This window comes from Equus caballus, chromosome 3 (genome assembly GCF_041296265.1).
Source record: "Equus caballus isolate H_3958 breed thoroughbred chromosome 3, TB-T2T, whole genome shotgun sequence".
Lineage (NCBI taxonomy): Eukaryota > Metazoa > Chordata > Mammalia > Perissodactyla > Equidae > Equus > Equus caballus.
This window is the reverse complement of record NC_091686.1, coordinates 49576047-49603759: the sequence shown is the minus strand read 5'-3', so window position 1 is coordinate 49603759 and position 27713 is coordinate 49576047. Positions and strand designations below refer to the sequence as shown.

General features: G+C 37.2%; 1 protein-coding gene across 27 annotated transcripts in view; it reads left to right on the top strand.

The window, feature by feature from the left end:
- Positions 1-27713, top strand: part of BMPR1B (bone morphogenetic protein receptor type 1B) — a 377788-nt gene that overhangs the window by 245257 nt on the left and 104818 nt on the right. Inside the window, exon 1 of one of the 27 annotated variants that reach the window (XM_070262240.1) lies at positions 19302-19325. The exons of 20 other annotated variants lie outside the window; for them this stretch is intronic. The gene's annotated coding sequence lies outside the window, so the exon portion shown is untranslated. Of the gene's footprint in view, positions 1-19301; positions 19326-23911; positions 24116-27713 lie in introns of those variants that run through there. 6 more of the 27 variants (XM_070262232.1, XM_070262230.1, XM_070262229.1 and 3 more) reach the window with 6 other exon arrangements.

The window sequence follows — 27713 nt, the reverse complement described above, 5'->3', positions numbered from 1 at the left end:
ATGCTTCTTAAAAATGCAAATTCTTAGGTTCCATACCAGACTTAATGAACAGAGGAGTATAACACAAATGTAGATTTTAGGAGTGTTGCCAGTCACAGGTAATGTTTGAGGTGTTTCCTGGGCAGATGGATGAATTTTCACCTAGCATCAATATTTCATTGTGACCTTTAAAAATTTTTTTAAACATGTAATCTAATTAATTCTCTCAGCAACTCTTCAAGGTTATTATTCCTGTGTTTCAGAATGTTGTAATGCCATCATGGAATTTGGGTCTTGAAATGACCTTAGGATTTATCTTTCTCTAATGCCAAGGTTCTACATTTTATTCATCAGGACTGCAAATAGTATTGTTTATGGAACACATGCTCTATAGTTGTGGTGACTGTAGAGATTAGATATACTTATATCTACCACAAAAAAGACAAGAACTATTGTGAAATGGGTAGACACATATAGAAGGCTTCTTTGTGGGGGAGGAATCTTCTCCAAATTTTAAGGAAAATACTATCTTCAATAAAATCAATTCACATTAAGTAAAGCAAATTTTATTATACAAGTTAAACTAGAATATTATTGATGAAATATAAAGTAGTTATTACAGAATGCATGTTAGTCCCTTATGTGTATGTAACAATGTAATAAAATTTGCATTTTAATTTTGTTGATAATTTGCATTTACAGGGCTTTTTTTCTAAAGAAATAACTTTAGGTTTCCAGAATAATAATACTGTCTATAGAGGTTGAGTTGGGAATTGTATGGAAATACCTATATTGTTTTTGGAAAGTATATTTTAAATAGTGAATGGTCAAATTTAAAAGTAACTAATAATAGTTCCATAAAACCAATAATGGAGCCATTTACTCTACTCACTTTAAAAAAATTGTGGTCTCAGGCTCGTAAAGTGCCATTTAGTAGCTGGGGGCCAGGGGTGGGGGGTTGCTAGTTACTACTAACCGTACAGTACTCTAGTTGTTTCCCAGAGTTAATGTTAACTACCACAGATTTGTAATTTATAATGTGAAAGTATTTTAGTCACTGGGATTACCTGGATTATTTAGTATTTTACATTTCTGTGAAATACTGAATGGCTACTTGTTCATGGAATTATATGAACTTTTTGGGCAGCTTTTTTGGGAATTATTTCATAAAACTGAAATGTCTTCCAAATGATACTGTTTTTCTAAAAAAAAAAAAAAAAACCAAGTATTCAATTTTGTCTTGTGTAGACAAATCAACATAGTATGGTTAAGAAATGGGACCTGAACTGGAAGAGTTAATCTCCAAGTTCAGCTTGAGCTGTGTTTACTGATCCTTTTCTGCTTCTCGTTAATTGGCACCTTGGCCTCTGTACTAATTAATGGGAGAGCAAGGGGCAGGTGGCGCCGTTTTATTTTGATAATCCTTGTCAGCAATGTCTGTGTAATCTTCTTGTTTAATTATAATGAATGTGCATTTGGGGTGCATGAACTTTCAACAGCTTTTTTCGCTGGAAGTTCACCGGTCAAGGACGGTTTTGCAGCTGTCAGACACTGCTGCATATTGCATACAAAGCCAGTTGTTTTACCACTTCACTTACTAATTCATGCAAATGGAAGTCACTCATGGAGGTACTACTGCTTCCTTAAAACTATATGTATAACTGTATCCAGAGAAGTTAAAGAAATCTGTGCTTCCTTTAATTGTGCCGCCTTTTTTTCTTTGAGGGTAAGAAAATTTGTTTAAAGAGGGACATTTAAGAGTACTTAATGGATAAAAATATTAGAGTAATGTTTTCTCTGGAAGGAAGAGCCTAGGCAGGAAGTCAAAATAAATGGAACTGATTTACTTAAGAATTTGCAAGTTTTAGCTGTGAAATGACTAGATAAATGATTCTGTTGGAAAGTAGGTACCTACTAGAAGATGCCTGTTTTGCTCATTTCCATTTTAAAGAGACTGTTAACGCTTTCAAGTATAAAGGTGAGTTTAGGTAAAATAAATTCATAATAGTTTCGAAGTTTGGGGACTAGTCTTAAAATTGTGTTCCAAGCAATGCATTATTTATTTGGGGGAGGTGGGAGAAGAGGAGGGAGGAAGAAGTCAAAAACACCTCCTCGGCTGTTAATACCTTGAAACTTAGTGAAGAGGAAATAACACCCAATTTATAAGAACTCCAATGTAAACAAACAGGAGCTATGGTAGGAAATAGCACTAGGACCAGTTTAGAAGACTTGCTCCACGTTCATTTTTCAGATAAAACTTCCTGTTCTAACTCCTAGCTGTTTTGGGCCAGACTAAAACCAAAATAAATCTTTCTCAAATGGTAAAAGAAAACATTTTAATTGGGTGATATTTTTGGAAAACCAGAAATAGTTACTTCTGCTATTGGTACCTTGATGAAATTTAATGTGTTATTCAAGATAAATGGGTAAATTTATATGAAATCGAATGTTAATGATATACTTAGAGGTTAATGCATAATAACGAAATTTGATTATAATATTTTTGTGCCTAATCAGAGAATTTTGACTTAATTTAAATTGTAATTAAAATGAAAATCTCAATTGTGGTTTTCACCTAAATCTGTGGTTCTCAACCCGGGGCACTTTTGCCCCCCAAGAGACATTTGGCAGTGTCTGGAGACATTTTAGATTTTGGCCCCTGGGAGGAGGTACTACCGTCATCTAGTGAGTAGAAATGATAGGTGCTGCTGTTCACCCTAAAATGCACAGGGCAGTCCCCCACAGAACAAGAGTGATCTGGCCCAAAAGGTTAATATTGCTGGGGTTGAGAAACCTGCCCTACCTAAATGATCCCTTCTACTGATGAAACACTGCTTATTTATAATCAATGGGTTGTGAAGATGCTAGAAATTTCCTGAAGAAATGCTATACATTTAAAGAAACAGTCATATGTGGGTATGCAAGTATTGGGTTGTATGGGCTTACCTAATAAATAGCACATTCCTAATATTTATTTTTTTCTCTCCTTTTCAAATTATAAAGTGTCATACTGTAGGAATAAAAAGTGACTCACTATGTGAGGTGGTCGATGTTAACTAAGTAATGGTAAACTAATGGTTAACTAAAATGTGGTGATCATTCACAATGTATACATATATCAAATCATCATGTTGTACACCTTCAATTAATACAATGTTATATGTCAGTTATATCAATAAAATTGGGGGGAAAAAGTGACTCATGGGGAAAGTAGTCTGTGATACCGTAGGGGAGATATCAGTTACAAATTCTTTATAGGTTTTTTTCCCAGTTTTTACTATGTTTATATTCAAAATGGAAGAAAGTACAGTACTTCTTGCCCTGGGAGAGTGCAGTGTGACCAGCAAAGGTAATGTGTGCCATGCTGCGTGCTGTTGTGTTTATAAAGCCTGCGTGGTGTCCTTGGTGGGGAGTAGCTATATGTTAGAGATTTTCAGGAGGATTTTAACCCAGTGGCTACATTCAGGCCTCAGTTCATCTGATTTGAAAAATTTGTCCTCATCTCTTGTTCATATGTGATTTTTTTGTTAACTTATGATCAGTAGATAATATTTAAACCAGGTGTTTATTTCCTATGAAAACAATAACTTGATTCTAAATTAAACAGTTTAAATTTTGTCTGCTCATTATTTTTCCTTCATAACATTAACACAAATAAATATGTGCTGAGTAGTATGTATCAAATGCCCTGTTTTGGCCTTTTGGTATTCATCGCTGCTCTAAATCAGTTCAGAAGTCACTATATCAGTTCTTACTGACTTCCATGTATGACAAGGCAGACATACTATGAAAAATTTAAAAATTATGTAATATTTTACACATGTAATATATATAAGGCATATGTAAGTGATGGAGCATAAAAATATTTCTGATCCCACCACTGTATTTAAGAAATTTAAAATTAACATTGTTAATGCTGTTTGAATATTAGCTGAAATAGAGAAGTTTGTTTGCTTTTTTAAACTGGTGTGTTCCTGGGTATTATTGGCAAAGCCTGTTATATTTACAGAGTTCAGCAGAAAATTAATACATACCGAGTATGTGAGAAGTGGGAAAGATTTCTGTTAATGTATGTATTCCCAAAAAATAGCATTCCAAGTAAATGAAAAGTAACTTGTTTGAAAAACAGTTCAGTAACTTTTTGTGTCTTACTCCCTGGGAGAGAAGGCCTGGGGTGGGCACTGTGGCCAGCCGTGCTGCAGAGGCCCTGTGAGGCGCAGGCGGCTGTGTCCGCAGGAACACCGAGGCTCATTCAGCTCGTAACTGCAGTACATTTTATAAGGAAACCTGTGTCTAAAAATAGATGCTGAATGAAACTTCTTTTAGAGCACAGGGCCATATGGTTGTTAAAGGGCCACTTTGTTTTATTGGAAAGAAAGTATGAAAACTCCCCATTTGGAAGCAAGTCTTAGTAGTGGCTGTTAGAAAATACCTTTTTGTGTGCTGTTACTAGGCAAGTGTTCCAAAACAGATGGGTTTTCTAACCACATTGATTAAATAACTACCTTAATCAGCATTTCCCCAATTCTATTAGGGTGTGCTTCTTTTTGAATGATAGTAAAAATCATATATAACTGTTTGGCGCAGTTTTTTCTTGTAAATTTTGGCACATGTTCTGTATTTGAAACAAAATACGAAATTGAAGGAAGTTGTGTTGAAGTTCTAAGTGACCTTTGCTATTTATTCTTTAAAAAGTCACATGATATGCCAAGTCCAGAGTTTTAATGTTATGTTCTATGACAGGAAAATATTCTTATTTTTATGATGTTTAGGAGCCCATGTACCCACAGAGTCCATTTCTGTGACATCAATGCAATTTCTGAAATTTGAGTTTATAAAAAGACTATGGGAATTGAGTTCTAAATATGACTTTATTAAAATGATATTAAAATAATATATACCATAAAACTATTAATGCTAGTTTAAATGAATTAGAAAGACTTAATGTGGAGTCTGTTTTCCTTATTACAGAGGAAAGAGAACAACCTGATTTATTGTTGTAGGAAGAACTGTGCTGTGGAGAAGCAACAATGTCTTGAAGCTCAGGTTAGATACAGTAAATGGGAACTACCCCGTCTGTAGGGTCATACTCTAAAGTTATAATTGAGGAAAACTTCACATACTTTCTTTACCTCCACGAGCACAGTATATCTTCTTTATAGTAAAATAGTAAAATTGCCATGAACTTTGTTTTCCTTAATGTGAGAGTATTTCCCATTTCCAATGAAAAGCCCATAGGGCTCAAAATAAATGAAACCGAACATGTTTCCAGTTTAAACACCCCCTATCCCCAAAACTTTCCTCCATACCTTTCTTCCGTCTCCTCAGAGACCTCCGCCTTCTTCTATACAGCGCATGCCTGCCAACAAAACTTCTAATATGGTAAAATGTTTTAAATTTATATGTTCTTTCCAACTCTTATGTCAGAGACCCTTGAACTTATTTCAGATCTAGAAGCAATGATGGCAGGCCTTCAACACTCACTTCTTTTAAAATGTGTTTATATGCATTTGTGTAATACATTTTCGGGTTCCCTGGCTTTGAAACGTATTCCACAAATGAAACAGACCTCTCACACAAAATATATTTTAATATACGCATGTTTATAGACACGAATGAGAAAGTATATATTATAAGAAGTTCTAATGTGAGGACTTAAATTTTGTGCAATATTTTACAGGTTACAAGCTTTCACATATGATATGGCATTTGTTCAGTGTGACAGTATTGTGAGGCATAAGGGGATTTCTGTTTTATAGCAAGAACGGATGCTAAAAAGGATTAATTACAGTAGACCTGGGATCTGTGACCCTTAGTCCAAGGCTTTCCATTAGACAACACTAAAAATTCTATTTTAAATCCCAGCAAGATGACACTGCTTATTAATAGTACTGTTGAATTCAGAATTGCTGAATTTGTAATTTAGCCCATGAGGCCAACACTCTTAGCTACTTAAATAATGATGATTGTAGTAGCTAATATATTACAGTCTGTATTTGCACACTACATATTCTTTGTGGAATAAACGAATAAGTAATATTAATTTATCTGATCTTGCTTGTAGAAAACTACCATTTTCTTTCTGATAATAAGCGGTGATTGATTTTGACAGTTGAAGATATTTTGTGCATTCTAGATTAAAATTTTATCTGCCGGGTGAGTGACTTGGCCTTTAGGCTTCCACCACTCTCTAGGATCTGCTGTCTCCTCCCTCCCAGGTCAGTGCTAATGAAAGCTTAAGAAGCCTCATGGTGTTGGAGAGGGGTTTCTCGTCCTGGTAACTTCCTCTGTCATCCGTTGCATCTGCTGCTCCTAGGGTTGCCTGCCTGGTTACTCAGTATGTGGTCCAAGCCATTCCAGAACACAATTAACAAGAGTTTATTTTATCTGTAAATACAATATGAACACAGATAATTCAAGTTACTTTATTCATTCCATAAATGTCAGTTGTGCCAATTGTGTGCCAGGCATAGTTATAGATGCTTTGGACATTGTAGGGAACATGACAAAGTACCTGCCTCCCAGGTGCTGATATTCAGGAGGAGACAGGCAATAAATACATAAATGAAGATTATCAAGCTGGATAGAGATAAATGATCTGAAGAAAATAAAATGTTAGAAAAGTTGGTGGTTACTTTTCTTAGGATGGTCATCGACTGAAATCTAAATAATGAGAATAAGATAGAGGAGTAAGTGTAGGAATCATGAAAAGGAAATTAGTGTGGTATGTTCAAGGGATAGACGGAAAGCCAGCATGCATGGAACATTTTAGACAGAGGGAAAGTGATAGGAATTGAGGTCAAAGAAGCAGGCAGAGGCCAGATCATGTAGGCCACAGTATGAGTGTGGTTTTGTTTGTAATTAGAGGTTTCAAGCAGAGAAGTAATATGTGATTTACACTTTGTGGATGTTACCTTGGTTGCTGAGTGGAGAACTCAGTCTGTGGGAGAACATAGTGGAGCCACTAAGAGGAAGCCCTTATACAGGTTTCTGCAAGATAGATCATGGTAACTTGGTGTAGAGTTTTGGCAGTGGAAGTGGGGAGGAGTCGTTCAGTTGGGGATGTGTTTTGGATATAGTACTACCAGCTCTTGATATAATGGATTGGATATGAGAACCTGAGAGAAAGAGAAGAATTAAGAAAGACCTAATGATTTGTGAACGGAAAATATCTCTTGTAATGAGTAAAAATGGTAACCACTTGGCTGGCGGGCTGGCTGGCTGGCTGGCTGGCTTGCTTTCATTCGTTCATTCATTTTTGTGGAAGTATGAAGTATCTTGATAGACTCAACATTTTGCACATGAATTGTTTCCCGAAGTTACTGTTTCAGTAACAGGTTCAAATACACTTAGAAGGAGAGAAGGTGAATGGGATGAGTTTTGGAGTCGATTTCTAAATTTTAGATTTTTTGAATATCTGTTGTAGAACTGTGACCAAAGTCTCAGTTCACTGGAAAGGTTTTTTAATATCTGTTTTACTGTTGTTTAGTTTATCAAGTAAAGGATATTGCTCAGTTTTGTGCTATGAATTTGAAAGACTTGCAACAATCATAATAACTTGTTTTAAGATAGCAAATATAATTGTTAAACATTTGTTTAGGTTTTATTATAGCTAGCATAAATTTATGATGGCATTTTTATGTGTCACAAGTACACTTGACAGTACCTCAGGGCCCTTGTATAATCAGTGTGTACAGTACATCTTTGCTCATTTTATAGAACATAACTTTACGTATTACATGGAGGTTGATATCTGAATCTTTTATAACATTTTCATCATATGTATGGTCTATTTGATTCTGTAATCTTAGTCAGGAATTTAACCCCAATTTACAATATTAGGAGCAATCCTAATATTACAGACAGCTATAAACTTTAGAACACAGTTGTAAAACTGTACCTTTGTAAGCTTACAAAATAACTCTCTGTCCATACTGACTTTATCCACTTTAAGCGTGATTTCTTACCATTTCTTACTCTAAGTACTTTATATCTTATGTTCTCACTGTTGTTACTAGTATTTTCCATTTTTGCAAAAAAAGTTCCTTTATTATTCGTGTAATTTTTAGATAATGTTAAAAGTTTTTTCCCTGACGTCTGTATTATTTTACATAAAAATGGCAATTATCAGGATTATTCTGAGTCTCATTTTTCTAAAATGTTTGGTGCAGTGTCCTACAGTTATATATATATTTTTAAAGTCTGTGATTTTTAAAAATGAACGGCAGATTTTTTTAAACTAAATATTGAAAGTTATCTGTAGTCCACGTTGTTGGTTTTTTCTCTATGGCCGATTTAAAAAAGGAGTAGTACTCTTTAGTGTTAGAAGATCAGCTAACTTTGTTTGTAATAAGTGATGAAAAGAAATATTTGTTTGCAAACCTAGAAGAACTTGTTTCCTAATTAGCTTATCTTTTTCTTATGTTTTACTTTATTAAAAAATAGAATTAAAAATATGAACTGATTCACAGATTGATTTCTTAGAGTCTGAAGTGTTAAACTTATCTGAAGTTATCTGATTAAAAACATGGAGGAGAGAAAACCAAAATTTCTCCATTTCTCACAACCAAAGCCTACAAGCTTTTCCCTCAGTGTGTGATTCTGAGGGGAACCCACTTGCTTCTTATATCTTTCTTTTTGGACTGGATGATAAACGCTGAGCCATCATGTCAACCCTCTTCTGAAGATGTCCAGAGTAACAATAAACCTTTGTGATGAAAATAGCACAGGGTAGCTTTTTACCAAGTTAAAAATCGTGAACTTACATATTATCTATATTCCAGTGTACTTTGCACATCAGCAGTCTTCAGCTTATTGATTGGGAAAACATGAGTTAAAATAGATTATCTTAAATAGAGTCTAAATGATTTCACTTCCAGTCATACTTTAGTCTCCAGATTACTCAGATGATTAAATTGGTAGATGAGATGCCTGCTTTTTTGCACGTATACACATATATTGGATGGTATGGTCTGTACTTTTTATTAGGGATGCCAATAATTGATGATCTTTTATCTGTGTATTACTTTTTACTTGACAATGCTTTTTGCTCTGTCAAAGATTGTCTTGCAGAGGTAAACTTTCCACAATGGAAGAGCCACCAGAGTGAAAGAGAACACACTATTACTCAAATGAATTAACTTAATGAAGATCATTTCTTCAGTGCGGAGACCACAGGAAGGCAGAGCCAGCAGCATTTTCCCCAGGAGGTTATATATAGGATGATTGGAGACATTCTTAAAGACAATGAGGCACTAGCATTTGTTGAAGAGAGAGGCTATTTCACTCTGAGGGCTCACGCTGGAATTAACTGGTGTCATTTTGAAGGAGGGTTTTACTAATTGGCATCTCCCAATTGTATATAATGCCAACACCTTTTTCTATTAATTATTTCCCATAACGTGGCTCAGTAAAGCAAATCTCCCTGCAAACTTATAAAGGTTTAAGAGGAACTGTTGCGATTTAATTAGTTTCCAAAAGCCCTATGTGAACTGTAACAGTTGGTTGGTATTATTTGTGTAATGTTTTGTTGTTTGACGTTGGCTGCATTATGCTCATGCATTGTGGTGATGGCCTGCTGAGTAATTGCGAGGTTCATTACACTACCAGGACTGTCAGGGTGTTTATGGATATTCGTGTGCAGTGAACCCTTGAACTTGAACTGGTCATTCTTGTCTTCTGCTGGAATTGTGTTCACTCCAAATGGCAGGAGAAACTTTAATTATGAAACCAGAAAAGAGGCAAAATTACTAAGTTTAAAATGGTAAATGGACTGTTAAGTAATGTACCTGCAGTTTTTCACCTCGACTATAAAAATGTTATCTGGGCTCTCAAGGAAACCCATAATTCTAAGTTTAAAAAAGTTTTAAAGGTGCATTGTTTAGTGGTAAACTTGTACTTCCAAAATTATGTGTTTTTGTGTAAAAAGATGCTAGGAATCCATTATTTTTACTGTAGGAATTCCATTTATAGACCAAATATTATTAAAGAATTGAAAATATTAATTTGAAGTAAAAAATAAGATCCAAGCATTGCATATCAATTTGAGAACTTTTGAAAATCTGGAAAAAATTTAAAAAGCAAAATTCAAGAAGTGTGCATATACATATTTATCAACATGTAATTATGTGTCAACGCTAAAGGATATATCACAATAATTGGAATGATCTCTGTAGGAGTGTCCCTCCACTAGACTTTTCAGTTTTTGAGAATACAGATGTTTTGTTAGTTTATCTATGTATCCTGTCTTACGGTGCTCAATGTATAGTGCATCTTCAGTGGAATTTTGTTGAATTGACTTGAAGAGATCAGCAAGAATATGGTATATTAGAGAGGGTTGCAATTGGAAATACAAAGATATGACTGGAACATGGTGTGCCTAGAGATTGGTGGCAAGAGATGGAATTAGAGAATTAGGCAGGGCAGATGCTTCTCGCTTCTCAGGTGCTTGGATCGTATACACAGGATGTTAGGGAGCTGTGGCAGGATGTTAAGCAGCTAATCACTCTGACAGCAGTGTGGAGAATGGGAATGGAGCAGGAGTAAGAAACGAACTCTCTGATTCACCTAGGCTGGGATATGGTATCCTGGAAGCCTGGGTTGAACAAAAGGGTTAAAAAAAAAAAACAAAACTCAAAAAAATTAATTGTGGTAAAATACACATAACATAAAATTTGCTATCCTAATGATTTTTGTGTTGCAGTTCAATAGTGTTAAGTACATTCACATTGTTGGGCAACCAATCTCTAGAGCTCTTTTCATCCTTGCAAAAGTTGAAACTCTGTCTTAGTCAGCTCAGGCAGCTATAACATAGTAAAATAGACTGGGCGGCTTAAACAACAGACCTTTATTTCTCACAATTCGGGAGGCCAGAAAGTCCAAGATCAAGGTACCAGAGGATTCACTTCCTGGTAAGGGCCTTCCTTCTGGTGAGAGACTGCTGCCTTCTTGCTGTGCCCTTACATGGCAGAGAGAGAGAACACAAGGGAGCTAACTCAGGTCTCTCTTCCTCTTCTTGTAAGGAGACTAATCCCACCATGGGGGCCCCACCTTCGTTACCTCATCTAAACCTAACCATCTCACAGAGGCCCTACCTCCAAATATCATTGCATTGGGGTTTGTGACTTCAACATGAATATCATAACAATACTTATCTTTTTGTGACTGGCTTATTTCACTTAGCATAATGTCTTTAAGGTTCATCCATATTGTAGCACGTTCAGAATTTGCTTCCTTTTTAAGGCTGGATAATACTTCATTGTATGTATATATCTCATTGTATTTATCCATTTATCTGTTGAAGGACACTTGAGTTGCTTTCAACTTTTGCGTATTGTGAATAATGTTGTTATGCACATGGGTATAAATATCTTTTCAAAATTCTGCTTTCAATTCATTTGGGTATATACTCAGAAGTAGAATAGCTGGATTATATAGTAATTCTATTTTTAATATTTTGAGAATCTGTCATACTGTTTCCCACAGAAGCTGCACCATTTTACTTCCCCACCAATAGTGCACAATGGTTCCAATTTCTCCACATCCTTGCCAATACTTATTTTGATTTTTCATAGTAGTCATCCTATTGGGTATAAGCTAGTATCTTATTGTGGTTTTGATTTGCATTTCCTAATGAGTAGTGATGTTGAGCATCTTTTCATGTACTAGTTGGCCATTTATATATCTTCTTTGAAGAAATATCTGTTCAAATCCCTTGACCACTTTTTAAATTGGGTTGTTTTTGTTGTTGAATTGTAGTCATTTTTTGTATCTTCTGGATAATAACCCCTTATCAGATGTTTGATTTGCATATATTCTCCCATTCCGTAGGCTGCCTCTTCATGCTGTTGATTGTATCCTTTGCACAGAAGTTTTAAATTTTGATGTAATCCAATTTATATATTTTTTTAAACTGCCTCTGCTTTTGGTGTCATATCCAAGAAATCATTCCCAAATACAGTGACATGAAGCTTTTCTCCTATGTTTTCTCTAAGAGTTTTATGGTTTTAGTTCTTACATGTAGGTCTTTGATCCATTTTGAGTTAATTTTTGTATATGGTATGAAGTAAGGATCCAACTTTCTTTTATGCATGTGGATATCCAGTTTTCCCAACACTGTTTGTTGAAAACACTGTCCTTTCCCCATTGAGTGGTGTTGGTAATATTGTTGATGCTCTGTATGTACTGTTGGAAGAAGGGGAAAAAAAGGGCCTTTAGTGCATGGAAATGAGGGAGTGAACTAAGAGACAGAATCTTGGGGAGACACTGTAGACTTTCTAAATAAGTTAGTCTTGGAGGTAATTCCAGGAATAGAAAGGTGAAACCTTGTCATATCAAGAGCATAGAAGGAGGAACTTAGAGCAGCTCCCTGAGCCAGGAAGAATATACATACAATGTTTTGTTTGTTTTTGAAGGATATTGAAATATACAGGAGCGAAGTGTTAAAAGCATGGACAAAGATGAATGACAGGCACCTCATGCTAAGGAACTATAAAGTGTAGTGGGGAAGACAGCATGCATAAATAATTATAATACAGGGTAAAATAATAAGATAAATGTCATAGAAGAGATCCTGATAAAGTACTGTGGAAGTTTAGAAGAGGAAATAATTAGGTCTGCTGAGAAGATCATTTGGGTCTTCCTGGGTATATCCATCAAAATTTCTGAGTTGAAAGCAACACAAACCAACCATGATTAATTTACACAGAAAATAAAGTTATTAAGAGGATATTTGCTAGTTCTTAGACTCTCCAGGAGGATATGAGAACAAGGTTTGGAAAAGATACAACCTAGAGCAATACTTAAAATTCCACCCCAGAATTTATCCTGTAATGAGGACATCATTGGTACCACGGCTTAGCGTAGACACTCCGAACTATGCTGCTCACATCATCACTGCTAGGTCTAGATGGTGCCACTAGAACTAGTGATGCTGCTTTTGGAAAGTGAATGTAACTGCTGCTGCTCCCCCCACAACCAGTCAGAATGAGTGCCCTCAGGTCCTTTCTGAGCTTCCTGTAAAGTCTGGGACAGGTGCATCTGATTTGGAGGATTTTGGTCATGTAGTCGGGTCCTGCCTACAGGAGAAGTGAAGAAAGCGAGTATCTGACTTTTTAAAGCTTCTCTTTGGTAGAATTCTGCCTCAAACAAATGGAAAATGCCCAACACATGGGAAGTGAGAAAGGCTTCAAGCTAGGTGGCTGCAAAGTATGACAGTGTCTGCAGAGCTAAGAGAGGTAGAATTTGAACTGCTGTAAGAGAAATAGTGATATTCAGACACAGTGGCAGTTGGCAATATGGGGTGGCGGTTCAGAAAAACATTGAGCCTGGTAGTTGAAGTGATATTAGCTGAAGTCTAGACATTACAAGGGAACATGTTTGAGAGAAGAGCTCTTTGGGAGAGAATCATGATCACCTACATTTATGTGAACGCAGAGGAGGAAACTTGGATGGATAGGCCCTTATGAAAACCAAAGGAAAAGCCGCTAGCGAGAGCTCAGTGAATTGTGCTTGTTTAACCTGCTTTTAAATGAGTGAGGCTCTTAGGAAGGGAAGTAGTTGCAGTGCCCACTGTTGCTTAGGGATGAGAAGGATGAAGACTAAGAAAAATTCATTGGATTTGTTGACCTTTGAAAGAATTTCGTCAGAATGGTGGAGTAGAATCCAGAGGGCAAATAAAGATTTAAATGGAAAAAGTAATTGGGATGAGAGTAATTGGTGGCATCAAGGGTTAGGTACTTTAGGAAGAGAGAAATAGGACTTGTCAAAGGAAATGCTCTCGAAAAGATTTATTGAGCACCTACTATGTAATCACTGTTTCAAGTGCTTAGGGCACGTAAGTGGACAAAATGGACAAAGATCAGTGCCCGTGGGGTCTTTACATTCGGGAGGGGTGAGGGGAGACAGATAACAATAGATCCAGTAAATAGGTAAATTGTATAGTGTTTAGAAGGTTCTGAGTGCTATGGGAGGAAAAAAACTAAAGCAGCCTTAGAAAAATTTATTAGATTTGTTGCCCTGTGAAAGAAGAATTTCTTTAAATTGGTGGAAGTAGAGGTCCAGTAGGGTCAAGTAGGGATTTGGGGATGGGGGTGGTTGTAGTGGTCAACAGAACAGTAGGGTAGGCTTCACTGAGGGGTGGCTTGAGCCGAGACTTGAAGGAGGTGCTAGAGGAAGCTGAATACATGGCTAAGGGATGAGTGTTTTAGGCAGGGGAATAGGAGACAGAAAGCTCTGAGCTGGAGCATGCATGGTGTGTTTGAGGAGCAGGATGAGGGAGAGGAGGAAGCGTAGGAGAGGAGCCCCATGAGATAACTGGACGCCAGCTCTTACAGGAACTTGTAAGCCACCACAGGGACTGTGTAAGAATGTGATAAGCGTCTACTCTAGGATCGAAAACTTTGATATTTTCTGTAGCCCAGCATGAGGTTAATCTGAAGCTTCTTAGACAGTTCAGAAAAACTTCAAGCTTACTTTCTTTAGGCTGTTTCTATTTGTAACAGCTTCCAGAAGAGATAATGTAAAAACCAACAACACAAAAAGATGATATTATATAACCAATGTGAAGTGAGGCAAGGTTCTTTATTGAAGAGGTACAAGGCAAAACTGTGATGAATCAGTTATCATTGTTTTCCCTAAATTCATAGAGTGAAGTAAAACATTTTGTTTTTCAATTGTTAATTTCTGATTATATGCATACTTTAACAAAAAAATTGAAAACTCTTGTTAAACAGGTGTTTCTGAAAGAGCAGCTGCTCCTTTTGAACTTTCTCTCTTTCCTTTTGGCTTTGCGCATCCTTTGGTGGAGGTGCTAATGAGATGTATTGAGGACTTTGAAGTGCTTCCACTGTAAACTTTTGGGAGACCTCAGAGTGGAAATTATGGTGACTATTTAAATCAGGTTGGTCATGTTAATGGGCCTTAAATCATCTGGATAAATGCATGTTTTACTCATTTTGGTTAAGGTTGAATTTGAGTGTTTCATTTGGCATAATCCTTACAATAACTGACTGCTTGACTAAATTTTTCACGTTTCAGCTGGGTGTTTGCCAGTAGCAGCCATTACCACACAGAGGGCTGGCTGACTGTCATAAGCCATGAAGAGCAAGGTGATCAGATAAAGGAATGCCTGTGTAACTAAGGCTTTTTTATTAGATGGGAGTAGTATAATAATTTCATATGTTTCCATTGGACCAGTAGAGAATTGTTTTTATGTCTAAATATATCACTGGTTTTATCTCATCATGATCATTAAAGCTCATCCTCTTTACTTCCATAATTTAAGCATCTTCTGTCATTTCATGCAATTTAGCAGCTCTGATTTTGCTGTAATACTCTAGACAGAGCACAGAAAGAAAGGATTTCACTAAGACTAAAGTCTGATTTCACTGTCATGTGACATTCTTTGATTGAAGAATGTCTATACTGTGCGTTTCACTTTACTTATTGCTTACGAACTAGTTGTTTAAACGTTCAAACCAACCCCCAATCTCATGAAAATTCTCTATGTATGGAGTCTGTTAGAAAGGCTTTAATGAGATTATCAAAAACTGTTCCTTCTCATAAAAAAATTCAAATCACTAAGCAGCTGTGCTTTATGTCCAGGGACAGGTGAAGGAAGATAAGGGAATTACATATGTATCTAAAAGAGATATGCTATGGTTCAGGCATCCTTTGGCATCTACCATCTGTCATTAGGAAAATATTTCAATATACACATGACTTTTATATCATGACTTTTGGTGGGTAGAAGAGATGAAAAGATTTAGCATGTCATGAATCTGAAGTGAAAATCAGGGCATTATTACTTCTTTTATTTGAAAATACTTTTACATCCACATAGATTTTAAATAAAACTTTAGCTTTCTGTCATCTTTGTATTTCTTCTAGCATTATTATTATTTTTTTTTGCTGAGGAAGATCAGCTCTGAGCTAACATCTGTTGCCAATCTTCTTCTTCTCTCTTTTTTTTTTTTGCTTGAGGAAGATTAGCCCTTAGCTAACATCTCTGCCAGTCTTCTTCCACTTTATATGTGGGTTGCTGCCACAGTATGGCTGACGAGTGGTGTAGGTCCGTGCCCGGGATCTGAACCCACGAACCCAGGCTGCCAAAGCAGAACACACTGAACTTAACCACTTTGCCATGGGGAGCCGCTAGCATTAATTTTTAAAAGACTGCTAAGTGCACTAAGAAATGTCTAAATAATACACTGACAGCACTATTGTTGAGGCTTTCTATGGAAAAAGCTAGTATATGCTAAATAAAAACAGAACTTTATTATGAGTGTCTTCCCTTTTACTTTAAGAAACTTTTTCTCATATAATTCCTTACATACATATTCAGGTATTTTCCAAAGAGCAGAAAATAGATTTTCTAGGAGCTGTCTTCACATGGTGTGTGAACTCAAGCCATAGACCGTTCAAGTGTTTAAAGAAGAGCTATACTTTAACTCCTTTTATCTTTCTTTTATGTGTATGCTAATGTGCACTTTCCTTATTTCTAAAGTATATTCAGAGGGAGTTACAAGGAAACGTACAAGATAAAGTAAAATTGTATTGATCTTACCATTTCTATTTAAATTTTCAATTTGCTTATTTCAGTTCAAGTTGGATTTTCATGAATTTAAGGTACAATTGATTTTAGGATGAAACTAGTGATAGTATTCATCTTTAAGAAATTGATTTTGATATGAAACTGTGTTCAGATTTTTATAATGGTTAGCGTGGGATGCAAACAGGTGCTAGAGATTTTGACTTTCTGCTCAGGGATGCGTTAGCACTAATTTGATAGAGATGATAAGATCCCCTGAATACCTTTGGAGTAGAGCTTTGGGTAAGTCAAGTTAGTAGCTTCCGTGGTTCATGATTTTCACAGTGTGTAACTTAATTCTGAGGAGTCCAGGGCCAAAGTGTTAGCAATTATGATAGTAGGACATGTCTGTTGTCTTTTAACCAGACAACAAAACCCCTTTCTTATGTAGTTCCCGACAAACGGAGCAAAGTAGATTTTCTAGAACTGCCTTCTAATGGTGTGAAGAAAGCAGCCTCTTCTATTAAAACCGACTCAGACTCATCTGGTGAGGGGAGGACTATGTTACATGGCTCTGGTGGCTTCATTCCTCCCTCCACTTTTTCTTTCTCCTAAGTCTGCAGAGTTGCTCATTATGCCTCCTAAAGCACAGGCTTACTGAAGGGAAAAACCTCTTTCCTTGGTTCCAAGGCATCTCTCTCGCCTTAGTTGCTTCACTTGTGAAATGTGGTCGGTACTTGCATTAAAGGGCTGCTGGGATAGTTAAAAAGAATGTATACAAGATGCTGCTTTAAATTAATGATAATGTATCCACTTTAATTATTATCATGACTTTTATAAATAAGTAATGACATGCTCTGGAGGAGGGTTCTGTCTCTCATTGGATCTGAAACCGCTGACCTCTGAATGCACTGGTGTGGCTTCCAGAGTATCTCTTGTCCCCCCTGAATCAACAGATTTGGGGTTCAGAGTATCTGACCCCTCTTTTGCTCCAGCCCTCAGAATTTCTGGCATTCATGTTCCCTGAATGAATTTCACCAGCCCCCAGAGTCTCTGAATCCTTCATCCACTGAATGGACTGTTTCTGCCCCAGTTATTTCTAATAGAGCAAAAATATATGGGTCCCTAGCTGGTGAAGAACTTGTGTCTAATGTTATCAATGCTTAACCAGTTCCAGGCCTCATTGGCTCAGGCACATTCAGTGTTCTCTTTGAATGGGAATGGGAATAGTATTCCCTACTGCATAGGGAGGCAGTGAGAATTAAATGAGATATATGTGTTAGGTATGGAGCAAAGTGCCTGACAAATAGTGAAACTCACCAAGTGGATGTGTTCTCCTCCTCCTCTTCCTCATCCTATATTCTAACTAGAAATAACTATATTTGTCTTCCCTGGGTTCCTTGCTTCCTAGCTCCTGCCAAGAAATCTTCTTCCCATTTAGTTTTAGTTTCTGGTCTAAGATAATCATTGACCAGGTGACAGATTATTCTATAGTGATTAACAAAGAATAATCTCACGTTTTATGTATCACCTGGTTCCCTATTACTGGGGTGCAAGTTTGACCTTAGTAGCCTTTAGTGAAAAACACTAAACCAGGTAATAAATTGAACAGAATTATGCCTGTGTGGGGCTTATGGGTCCTGGGGCAGTCTGTTTTGTTTTTGTTTTTGTTTTAACTGTAGAGCTTGTCTTAGCATATTCACTGAGTTCATTTGCATTGGTAGTTTGATCATGTAAGTTGCCTTTCATTTTCTTCCTACTCTTTAATGTTAGTTGCCTTTTGTGTCTAGTCTTCTTATCTTGTATGCAGGCTGTGCATATCCTTGTTAGATTCATGGTTTGACGTGAGCTTTTAAAAAGAACTCTGCGATCTCTCAGTAGATGATATTGTCATAGATTTAAGATATCATTCTATTGTAAAATTCCACAAAGCCTCTTGCTCTGGTGGGTTTGGTTGTACTGATGATCAAATTATGCCTTCTGAGTACACACTGTTATAGTGTTTTAGGAGACTATAGTTTGGGGCTTATTCTTGTTCTTTTTAAAAAAGCTATCTCAAATCCCTTTACTGAGTTAGGGGGAGTAGCAGTGATAAAAGACCAACATTGAAAGCCTATGTCAGAAGATATTGTCGTGTCTTTCCCATAATGTTGGGCTCTAGCCTTGGTTGATAATGATAATATTTGTATTAGGTGAAAAATGGTTTATGCTGTTGCTTGGTGTTTCATTTATATTAAGATATGTTCAGAGTATTTCATAACAAATGTATTTCTTCTACTACTTCCTTTTGTAAAAGCCTCAAAAAAGATACTTTTTATATATGGTTGTTATAAACAAATTTATAGTTTTAGTGTTTGAAATATATCCTTAAAGAACAATTATTTCAGAAAAGAAATAGCAGTCTGCTAAAGCCATTGAGACCTGGTTTATAGAAAAAGTTTTGAAATTTTAAAGCTGGAGTGAAATCTGGTTGTCCCTTTGTATTTGCGTGTGAGTTTTTTTTGTTGCTAGTGGTAACTATAGAGAATTTTTTTCAAACAGCACCCTTTTGATAACAATGGTCTCCCCAAATATACTGTGGCATAGCTTTAAACTTTATTAAGTCTGTCTTGGACTCCCCCTTCCTCTCCCTGAGCAAATGGAAGAAAAGTTTGGCAGGCTCCATGCTGTGCCCTTGATTGATGTCCAGAACATCTGAAGGACTTTTGTGTCCTGCCTGCTCTCCATGAGTGCATAATGTGTGAATACTTAAAGAAGGTCAGCCCTTATCACATGTAATCTAGGCCTGAAAGCAGATCAACAGTGACAGTCATATCCCGTAAGTAAGAACACAAATCATCCTCTACATGCTTTAGACAAGTTGTGGGATATTTTTTCTCTCTTTTTACCACTTCTCTCTCATGGAGGACCTTGGCAGAGCAATGAAAGCACAGAGAAGACGTGCTCAGAATAATGTGTCCCTCTTTGGAGGGAGTAAAGGATTGTTTATTTGTAATGATGTGATGGTCTTTCACTGTGCAGCTGAAGGGAGCTTTGGGTTGTTAATGACTAGTGATGTGGAATGCTGCAAATTAGAACAGGGCAGGGAGGCAGGAGGCAGCCTGGGAGCCGCTGAAGTTTGGTCTTTATAAATGCCAAAGTCAGGAAAAAGTTTTTGTACACTTGAGGTCTGTTGTTTATTTTTTTCCCCCATAATGGAGTAACTTTTCATATCATTATGTAAGAGTATAGCTAAACATCAGAATAATAAAATGAATTAGCCAGTACAATTCTGACTGCACTTTTCTATTTTTGACACAACTAGTATGAAAAGTGGAAAAATATTTTAGTGCAAAACTCTATGGAATGGTAGGGGCCTAAAATGCTACAGCTTCTAATAGGAAGAAAGATAAAACTATTGTTTTTATGTGCCTGTGTATTTTAACAAAATTTCGATTAAAAAGTAAATGTTGTTCCAAACAGTATTAGCGGGGATGTTCAACTAATGAAGAAGATAACACTCACCTTATTGTTTTCATTCAAAATAATAATAATAGTGTTATATTTTCCTTGGATAAAAAGGAAAATGTTTCTCATCTTATCTCAAGAACTGCACTAGTTTCTTTTGAAATATAATCAGCTGCAAGAGGTAGTTGCAGTCAGTTCGCAGAGTGGAAACTAAACTGCGGATCCCTCCTGCCACAGTGAAGGCCTTGCGTCCGTGCCCGTAGGAGGAGATCACAATCAAATGCTGGGCTGGGGAGCCCTCCCCACTTCTGCCAGTCTGCGTCTCCAGCCTCATGTCGCTGCTCTCTAGGCACATCCAGTTGCTCATGTTCTCTGCAAACACTGCTCTTGCCTGACTCAGAAAGAAGTGTCTGTTCTGTCTCTTCTCTGCTTAGGGTGCCTTTGCCCTCCCTTCACACAGTGAATTCCTGCTTATCTTTGAAGCCCCAGTTCCGAGGCGCTCCCCATGGTCCAGTCCCCTCGCCCAGTCAGATTGGTCTCTCTGTACCCCTGTCCCATCCCTGCTCCCTCAGGACAGCAGGCAGCACTGCGCGCAGTATTTGGTTGTGTGTGTGTCCTCACCCGTTACAGGGTCACTTGTGTCCTGAGGCAGGTACTGTCTTTTCAGTGTTCTCATATCCCATATCCCACTCACAGTCCCCCAAATGCAGTTTAAAAACTGTATATATACATGAAATCAGGAGATATTTGGACTTTCCATGTGAAAATAAGTCACAAGTTAAAATTGTTAAAAAGTTAGTCTCAATTTAAAACTTTTTAAAATACTTCTGCTTCAATTACAAGAATATTTAATGAATTAAGTAAAAATAAATTGATTAAATAACTATTTACCTTTGTAGGTATAGTTGAATTTTTAAAACCTTGATTTAACTTAAGACATGTATTTTATATCCTTGTTTTAGTGTTCACATTATTTGTGACAAGAACAGTTTGGCAAATGTTACATTGAAGAACATTATTGTTAACAAGGGTTTTTTTGTCAGGCAGGAGAGGGCTTAGTGAGAGTCGTCGGGAAATTGCTGACCCTTTTCTGATGTCCTCCTGAGTTCTGGGCACTGTCCGTGTAGTTCATCGTCCTGAGTTTAAATGGTTGGCCCGGGCTTCTACAGGGAGCAGCGACAGGCTCGCTCTGTTCCACGGCACAGACCCCATGAATCTGGGAGGGGTGGGTCTATGCAAGGATTCTGCAAATGAGACATAGTGATGGTGTGTCCTCTCATGTTGGCAGCACTGTCTTTAGTCCTCCTTTTCTCCTTGCCTGCCCTTCTCTCATGTGTATATTTTCAAATTAAGACCTTTCTTTTTAATACTATCTCAGAGCTTGCTTTGAAGTCTTTGTACTTTAAGGTGAGTGGGCTAACTCATGCAAATCTGGACTGTTTTGCTGAGCCAGATTTCTGATCTACATGATAAGAGCTTTATTAGGTCTTTTGAGCGTAGTTGTCTGGGATCTAATTATGCATTTTATAGAACATCTCCTTCAGTGTTGGTGCCCAGTGTATGTTAAAATGATAAAGGCAAAATGGAAGGAATTAATAGAGATACATCTGAATTTCTTAGTATTATAAATGAAAGAAAGAAATCTGTATTACCAAAAAGTTTGACTAAGTGGAGACCTCTCCTCACACTTCTAATCTGATTTTCACTTCTCCTCACACAGTTGGAAGTTTAGGTTCAGAGACGCATCCTATATGCTGAAATCCTAAACCTTTTTTTTAAATTCCTCAAACCAGTCAGTTGCTCAGAGGCCTTTCATTATTTGTCTAATGTATAGTCTGAACTCTGGAACCTGCGTTCAGAGTCCTGCACAGTCTGGTTCCACTCTGTCCGGCTTTCCCTCCAACCGTTTACTAATGGAGCTGTCTGCTCCAGTAAGGTTTTCCTTCTCATGCTGTTGCACAAAGGAAATAGTTAATCCTACCTCTAATCCTTGCTCATATAATTTCTTTCCATCTCCTCTGTTGCTGTATAAGTTCAATTCATATTGCAGCATCCAGCTGTCCTTCCAATTTTTGGCCCAGTCTAATTCATTCCTTACTCTGATTTTCCGTCTCTATTCAATTTCAGGATGCTTCATCTTAAAATATCTTACATTTTTTACTTAGTTCTCTATTATATATATTACTTTTTCTGTGGTATTATAACTTCTTGAATGCATTTACTTCAGCTGTACATAGTACAAAATCAGAAATGGTTGCTGTTATGAGTTGTTTTGAACTGAATTAGGATTCTAAGGAGAGAGCAATGATTCTCTCTTTATGCTTTGAACCATTTGTGGATGCCCATATTGGGGAAATTTGAGCAGTGGGAGCTGTCCCACATTTCAGCTATTCACTCCTCGTCTCAAAGCTGAAGGCTGAGTTCCAAACTGGCAATGGAACCATGTTGTGATGTGGCTCTGAGCCGAATGTAGAAAGTTTGAAGAACAGTTTCTATTGCTTGGTTTTTGTCTGCTTTTCCCACATCTTACCTCTCTCCTCCTAATCACTCTTACTCATTTCAGAGGGTCTCAGTCCTCTTTCTTAGCGAAAAGGGATGTGAATAAATGATACCAAAAGACTGTTTCATGAACCGCCCCCAACTTACATTTTCTTGACAAGTAAGTTGCATGGCTTCCGTGAAATGCAAAATATGTAGTTTCTTAAGCTTAGGATATTCCAAGATTCCCTATCTGGTTGGAAATACCGTATTTCTGTTAAATTGCATCTCATGAAAGCGAAGGTGAAGGATTGATAATAGCATTTGTAAAATCATAAAAAGCAGTTGTTGGGCTACCCTAAACTAGAGAATAGATTTGAATGGCACCTAGTAGGGTAGTGCTGGGAGGTGCCAGTGTGTGTGTGGTGGGGTAGGGATGTCTCTTAAAAAGGAGATGATGGCAGAGATTTTTTTCTAAGAAAATAATTCTTAAGATGTCAAGTAAACACATTCTGATGATATCGTAGATAGAACCATTAGAGTATGTCTCTGCTCTCATCCTCCGAAGTCCTTTATCGTGCAGACTGATGAGGGTTAATAACCACTTCTGTTTGTATCTCTGTTGACATTGCACTTTCTACACATACTGACAACTCATTTATATTTCTTGCTGTTCTTTTATTATTGACAATTTCCAGAGTAAAATAAAACAAATAGTCTTTTAAAAAGTTCTTCAGTGTTGAACAAGGTCACTAAGAATATCATGTAAAATGAAATTTTACAGAATGTTCATAGTTTACATTGAGGCACAATTACAGTTAAAATCTGAAAAATTGGGTAGCTTACAGTGAGTTTGTTTACATAAGATTGGTTAGGTTCACAATACTCCTGTTTTTATATATAGGAAACTTCAAACTATTGTCAGTTAAAATTGATTAATGAGTAGCTTAACTGAAATATTTTAACTTGAAATATTCATTAAAGATGTCGTTTCCATGTGGCCCTTTTTCATATTGGTGCACTTGAATCAAAGGCATTTGCTTCATTATTTAAATGTTGATGTAGTGTGAGAAAACTACTATGGTGTGACACTGATGTGTTGCAGTATTTCTACTATTTCATCCAAGAAAAAACTTTTATATCTCCTTATCTTTCTCAGTTCCTAGTTACAATTCTTAGCAGAGAAAAAACCTTGGCAAAAAAAGTAAGCTGTTTCCTGACGGCACGTTATAGGTGTGTATTGCTCTGAAATCCTTTCAGCGCTGCCCGGGAGCTTTGGGGCGCTTTGGCACGGCCAGCGCAGAGCGAAGCCCCCGCATGTGCTGGCCCTTGTGTGGGCAGCTGGGTCAGGCTCCTTTCTTAAGAAAACAATCCGGCCCGGGGTCCTCACCGCCCTTTGTTGTCCGCCCCACGAGGTGATCAGTTGAAGTCTCGGTGGTGACAGAACCAGTTTGTAACAGGCTTGTCTTTCACGGTCCTGTCTCAGGCTTGCTGGCGGGTTCGCTGGCAGCTCTGACAAGAGTGGCAGCAGAGGAGCCTCTGTGAAGGAAGGAAAGGCAAGAAGCAGGAGGTTTAGACGGGCGGGTCACATTGACTGTGCTCCTGCTGCAGTGGGTTGGCTGGAAGAACTGAACTGGCAGCTTCACATTTCCGTGCTCGTTCTTCTGTCTGTGCACACGAGGGGTAAGAAGAGCAGCGGCCCACTGTACAGTGCTGACAAGGGGCTCCGTTAATGTCTGCTTTTGTGGCTTTTATCACAGAAGGGAAAGTTCAGGCCAGAAGTTCAATGGCTAAACGTTTCCAACCCCCATCCTCCAACTGCTCTGTAATTTTACTGCTTTCTCCTTTAGGGCAAAGCTTTCTAGATAGTGTATATTAATAATTCTAAAGGGATTCAGAGTTTCTGTTCTCTCTAGGAATTAAGAATTAAATGCAGTCCAGTTTGGAACTCAAGTATGAAGCTGATTGTCAATATACTGTGACAGTTTATATGTGAATAATTTAAGAAGATAACAGTTCTAATAAACTTTGTTTTGATCATTTTAATTTGAATACTGTTAGATTTTTATGTTAGCTAATTAACTTTGAAGTTCATTACAATTTTTGTTTGGGTGCATTGAGTAAATCTCTAGTTTTATAATGGCAATAATTATAATTTGTGACTATGTCAGATGTTTATCCACATTTAAGAACAGGGGCTTGCCTAATGATTATTTTGTCCAGAACAGTTATTCTTGTATACATTTGACTAAAGGATAGCAGTTTAAAAAAATTATTTGAACATTTTAAATAAAGAAGTAATTATAAAAGTAGGTTGACTGTTTTCAAGTTAGGAGAAAGAGAACTTAATGAATATGAAACAACTACCCATGACAGTAATTTGCAGTGGGTTGGGGGTGGGGGGGGCATGAGGTTGGAAATAAGGAGATAATGGCTTTATAAAATTAAACCAGGTGACAGAGAATATGTATGAGATTGAAACACATTTATAGTTTAACCTCGTGTATGTGTGAGTGCATTTTATAGAACCATTTGGCAATACTGTTTGTTTGAGAAGTAGGTATTATTAATTGGCATGTACTTTGATTGGCACTTATAAGAGTAATGTTTTCATCATCTCAAAGTATCCCATGATGTTATTAAAATATTGTATTTTGTGACTTGGCTCCATGAAAAAATGCTTTTAATTTCTGGTATAGATAAGTGTAACTCAAAGGAGTTTTGTATATTGGTACGAAGGAACAATAGGTAGTTAATTTACCTGGTGTGCTAGTTTATTTTTCAAAAATTGTTATAATTTGGTGCCTTCTAGAAGAGAATAGAAAGGCCTCAGGGAATCTGTTTCTTAAGAATGTTCCAGGAAGCTCAAAGCATGATGTATATGAGGTGAGATTCATATTCCTTTATTCATGTTACTACTATTTCTTGATTGCCTGAAGGTAATTTTTCGTTTGTTTAGCATTTTCCTTGAAACATGTGAATACCTGAATTCGTTATTGAGCTACGTCAATAAAAAGCAAAGGGGCCATATGCTCCAGACTGAATCTTTGAATCATAAATGGCTAGGCTTAGAATACACCTTAAAATAATATTGTATAGCAGGAGGAAGCCCAGAGACATTACTTGCCTTCCTTTAGGTAGCATAACCTTTTAAACTCTCTGTCCAGGGCTCTTTCGTGTGCGTGTGCATGTGTGTTTCTACTGATTTATTATATAGCGTAGTGGTTAAGAGTATGAGCTCTGGACCCAGGATGCCTGGATTTGACTCTTAGCTCTAGCACTTATTTGATGTATAAACTCAAATAAGGCATCTCATTGGTGCTTGATTTTCTCAACTGTAAAATGGGGATAATAGTCATACATACCATAGGATTGATTTGATTACTAAATAAGTAAATACCCATAAAACACTTAGAATAGTGTCTGGTGCATAGTATTATCTGAGGGTTTGCTATTGTTAGTATCATTATTACTAATATTAATTTATGCAGAATTAGGAGACAACCAAGCTGGAAATGTAAATTGGGATGAGATTTTAAAAGAAACCGATAGCTTATTTTAGTGTGATTAACTCCTTGAATCCCAATTTACATTCCCAGGATTATGACCAATGAACTTTTCACTTTTTTCTTTTAAGGACGTTTTCTACCTGTAACTTTTATAAAAAATAAGCTTCACTGGGGCTGGCCCCTTAGCGCGGTGGTTATGTTCGCGTGCTCTGCTTTGGTGGCATCGGGTTCGCCGGTTTGGACCCTGGGTGTGGACCTAGCACAGCTCGTCAGACCATGCTGTAGCCCACACAGAAGAACTAGAAGGACATACAACTATGTACTGGGGTTTTGGGGAGAACAAAGAAAGAGAAGGATTGTCAACAGATGTTAGCTTAGGGCCAATCTTCCTCGCTAAAAAAAAAGCTTCATGGTTTTTATGATTTTGCCCTGATGAAGACAGAATGTGCAATAGACGGGGACTATGAATTTAATCAAGACTAAGCAATTTTGACTATCAAAGTTAAATATTCATTGACAACTTGTAACTGTTTATGATTATTAATTCTGTGTGTGCTTCAGTGAGAATGATGATGGCAAAAATATGTAAATGTGAAGTGCAGACAAATGAAATGGTCATGACTCTTCAGTGGATGACAAAGCCAAGATTAATGTTCTGAGACCTTAAATCCTTATTTAAAGTGAATGTGCTTCAAAATGACAACTTGAGACGTTTAGAGAGTGTGAGCTTCAAGCTAATAAATATATGTTGTTAATTAAGTGGGAACCTAAAAGTTCTGTGTGGAAGAAATATATACAATATTCCAGTTCTGCCTGAAATGGTACACAGCTCTCTAAGTCACAGTAAGTGGAAAGGAGGACTTTTCGTGTTGGGAGCAGAGCAGCTAGAGCAGACTGTGTGTAGGGAGATTCATCTGCCAACATCTTATCACTGCTTAAATCTTATCGTAAATGTTTTACTTGAGGAGACACAGGCTTAGAAAAAAGGAAGCAAGGGTACATCTTGGTAGAAGTTTTGAACTTTGTGTTGTTTGTGTTGGCACATGTGATTGCTTCAGAAATGCTTTTTTTTTTTTTTTTGAGGAAGATTGTCGCTGAGCTAACATCTACCACCAATCCTCCTCTTTTTGCTGAGGAAGGTTGTCGCTCAGCTAACATCTGTGCCCATCTTCCTCTATTTTATATGTGGGATAGCTCCACAGCGTGGCTGGATAAGCAGTGTGTGGGTCCACGCCGGGATCCGAACCTGTGAACCCTGGGCTGCCGAAGTGCAGTACGTGAACTTAACCACTGCGCTGCTGGGTTGGCCCCAGAAATGAATTTTTTAAAGCTAGGGATCATGAAATGTGGAATTGCCTTCTTTCTAAAAGTGAAAATATGACCTGTAATGGTGAAAATCTGTAGTGTTCATTTCTTCTTGAAATGTGTTATTTTAAGGATTGAGCTCTTTATACTACCTGCCCTTTATTTGTGAAACACTGTGGAGAATCACAGGCAATCCTCCTGAATACCGTGCGATGTGTCAACAGTGTCAAAGCATCGTGTTGGTCCCTACCATTCTTCTTAAGTTCTGCCAAAGGAATTCAGTGAGGGTCTAAAGGTGAGAGATTGACAGACCTAAAAGCTAAAGGACTCTCTGTTTGTTGTTCTAACACATTGGTGGCAACAATGTGCCCTTCCTGACATGGATGGACCTCATGTTCTGGCATTTAAAAAGGTGAGATTTTTATTTAGCTTCCTGTTAAATGTATATGTGAACATTTCTAGTTTTT